The following is a 3,942-nucleotide window of genomic DNA, read 5'->3' on the forward strand; positions in this document are numbered from 1 at the left end:
GATAAAAAGTGAAAAGTAGTGGAAGAAAGATTAAGAAAGAAATAATTGGCTATGGAGAAAAAGTTATTAAATGAAAAAACTAAAAAAGAAAGAGAAAACATGAAAATTAAAAATAAAAAAGTTGCAAAAGAGTCAGAGAACGAGTTCCATTTAAATGTTGATAATAATTATAAAATAAGACTTAGATAGTTATGATGAAACTCTATCCGTTCCAGTTTAAGAACTTAAAGGATAAGTATACTAAAGTAATGGAAATGCTTTAAAATCTGTACTTTTATTTATAATAATGTTTTTATTACTATATAATTAGTGTTTATTTGATAATAAACATTAAATTTATTTAATAGTCTTATTTTTTAATTTTATACCTAAAAACGTTCTATAAAATGTTACCAATGCATTAAATTTTCATTTGAAACCGCGAATGCGTTTTAAACCAGACACTAAAGTAGATTTTAAGATATACGATAAGTGTCGACAATATATACGATAAGTGTGAAACACTTACGATAAGTATGGAAAACTGCGCTTTAAAAGATTGTTCAAAGTAAGTACATTATTGATTTAAATTTCAGAGTGAGAATAATTTTAAACTAACCCTTATCGTATTACATTGACGGCTGCAAAAATTCATTTCCAATGCATTTCTACTTTTTAAGTAATCTAATATGTTACAATAACTTTTGTAAAACTCACGGTAAGTGTGGAAACGACCCTACTTACATATGAACATAATATTTTTTAAATTTATGACATAATTCTTTTTTTTTCTGTTAAAAACTTCAAACCATATATTATTTTGTTTTTTAAACAGAAAAAGTAAACATAATTTGATAGTTTTGCGCCCTATTAAACCTTTGCGCCCGGGGCGATTTCCCCATTGGCCCCCTCATATATATATATATATATATTAGGGTGTTTCATATTTTATCAATTTTTGAAATTAAACTCGCGAATCGATTTATAAATTGACCATTTCTATGAAAATAAGTTTGAACAAAAAAAAGTATGTTTGTACAATTTTTAGGGTCCCCGCCAGTTCGATTTTGGGCAAAAATGTTGGGTGTTTTAAACGCCTGGCGGGGACCTTAAAATTTATCCTATAAAATTTTTTATTCTTTTAAATAATATATGTTGGATTGGATATTAATTACATAAAAGGAGCATGTTGAAAAAATTAAGATACGCCTCCGAGTTATAAAATACGCCTCGGAGTTATAAAATACGCCACCGAGTTATAAAATAGGTTTTTGTAAATATTAATAACTCGGAGGCGTATCTTAATTTTTTTAACATGCTCCTTTTATGTAATTAATATCCAATCCAACATATATTATTTAAAAGAATAAAAAATTTTATAGGATAAATTTTAAGGTCCCCGCCAGACGTTTAAAACACCCAACATTTTTGCCCAAAATCGAACTGGCGGGGACCCTAAAAATTGTACAAACATACTTTTTTTTGTTCAAACTTATTTTCATAGAAATGGTCAATTTATAAATCGATTCGCGAGTTTAATTTCAAAAATTGATAAAATATGAAACACCCTAATATATATATATACATAGATATTTTTTTTTTAAACATCTTCCCTTCCAACAAGGCTGCAAGCAACCACTAATTAAAGTTAGAAATTACTGGAAGAGAAAAGATGAAGATTGTAGAGCAAGATAACGATTTACAGACGACTTAAAGGATAGCAAATTATATGAATTAGGAAAGCAAGATGAAGGAAGCGAATTCCAAAGAGCTGATGTCCGAGGAAAAAAATTAGACGAATAAGCGTTTTTGGAGCAGTCACAAAAAAAGGATGAGACTTAATTAAATAACGAGTTACACGATAATGAATTTTAGTAGATGGAACAAGAGACGCTAGCTATTTAGAGCAGTGCCCATTATAGTATTTGTAGAAAAGAGAAAGAGGAGCAACATTACGATGATATGATAATGGTTGGAGATTGGCAGCAAGAGCCAGTCCAACTATGTTTTCAATGCGTTTTTGCATCTTGTCTAAAAGAGAAAGCGCACCATTAGAAGATCCGCCCCAGATATGGCAACAGTATTTTATACAAGGACAGAAAATAAGAAAGTGTCGTGCTCGATAAAGAAATGCAACCTTAGCAGATGCTGATTTTGCAACTGATTTAATATACGGTTTCCAAGAAAAATTGAAAGTAAGAGTTAATCCGAGATGATGAAGAGTAGATGACTAATCAAGTACATCACCGTTCATAAATATAGGAATATCTAAATTATGGCGAAAACGATTGGCTGAAAAAAAAAGAGTTTTATCTGTATTTATGTTCACCAGCCATTGTGAGCCCCATGCTGTAGCATAAGTGAGATCCTTTTCAAGCTCAAATGCCCCCTCTAAGTAAACAGAGAGTGCTGGTTTCTTATCTCGACAAGAATAAATGGTAGTATCATCAGCAAACAATGCCATCTTAGATATGAGAATATCTGAAAGATCGTTAATGTAAATTAAAAAGAGTATAGGGCCAAGGATAGAACCTTAAGGAACCCCTGAAGTTAAAAAATAAGTAGAAGAGTGCTGTCCATCGAGGACAATTTTTATACTACGATTGGAAAGGAAGGATTCAATAATCTTTATTTATTCATTCAATAATCTTTAATTAACCCATGAAGTTAAAGAATAAGAAGAAGAGTGCTGTCCATCGAGGACAATTTTTATACTACGATTGGAAAAGAAGGATTCAATAATCTTTAATGTGTTTCAAGATACACCATAAGAAGAAAGCTTATGGAGAAGACCAGCATGCCAAACTTTATCAAAAGCTTTTGAAATGTCAAGAGCGATGGCCTTAACCTCTCCACCTTTATCTAATGCACGATAAAACCTGTCAGTTATTACTGTTAGCAAATCAGCTGTAGAACGAGAAGATCGAAATCCATATTGATGGTCAGAAAGTAAGTTATTAGATTCAAGATGAGAAATTAGGTGTTTGTTAATTAAAGATTCAAAAACCTTGCTTATGATAGAAAGAAGACTAATGGGACGGTAGTTAGACAAATCAGATCGCTTTCCAGAATTTTTGAAGATAGGGATAACAGATGCCGCTTTCCAGCAGGCTGGAAAACAAGACTTTGATAAGCACTTGTTGAATAGTTTTGAGAGTATAGACGATAGCTCCGGAGAACACTTCGGCAAGACAATAACAGGTACGTTGTCCGGGCCACAAGCTGTAGAAGAATCTAGGCAGGAAATCAATTTAGATACAGAAGATGGAGTGATACGAATGTCAAGCAATGGATCAACCTGTTTATTGGCAATATCATGTAGAACGCAACTAGTGGAATCAAGAGATGATACTGATGAAAAGTTTTTAGCAAACAATTCAGCTTTGTCTTTAGGTGAGGTGACAAATTCTGAACCGTACAAGAGAGGTGGAATTAAAGATTTGCCCTTATTATTAATACTGTTAAAGATTCTTCAGAGGTCACGAGAGTTTAATTTTTGATATGTGATACAAGATTTTATGACCTGAGAATAGCGGGCTTTGGCGTTAGACAAAACCTTTTTACAATGGTTTCTTGCAGTAATAAACAGACGTCTGTTTTCTGGAGAATTATTTTGCTGATGAATATGGAAGTAACGGTTTCGATTGGCAATCGCAGCAGCACAGTGTGAAGAAAACCATGGAGGAGAGTGAGGCTTGACCTGGAATTGTGAAGAGGGAACAAAAGATTCCATGCCAGCCTGAATCAACAAAGTTATTTAAAAAGCACATTTGTCGACAGGAAGACAAAAGATTTTTACCCAAGGGCCATCACGAAGAAATCAGGGAAAGAGTCTCAGTCAACATTAAGGTAATTGTAAGAGGTAAAATGATAGGTGAATTCAGGTGATGATTTCAGAAGAATAAAATATTAGTTTTAGAGAGATCAAACTGTGATCAGGAGCATCTAAGGGTGAATCTTGAG

Source organism: Hydra vulgaris, chromosome 08 (genome assembly GCF_038396675.1).
Source record: "Hydra vulgaris chromosome 08, alternate assembly HydraT2T_AEP".
Classification (NCBI taxonomy): Eukaryota; Metazoa; Cnidaria; class Hydrozoa; order Anthoathecata; family Hydridae; genus Hydra; species Hydra vulgaris.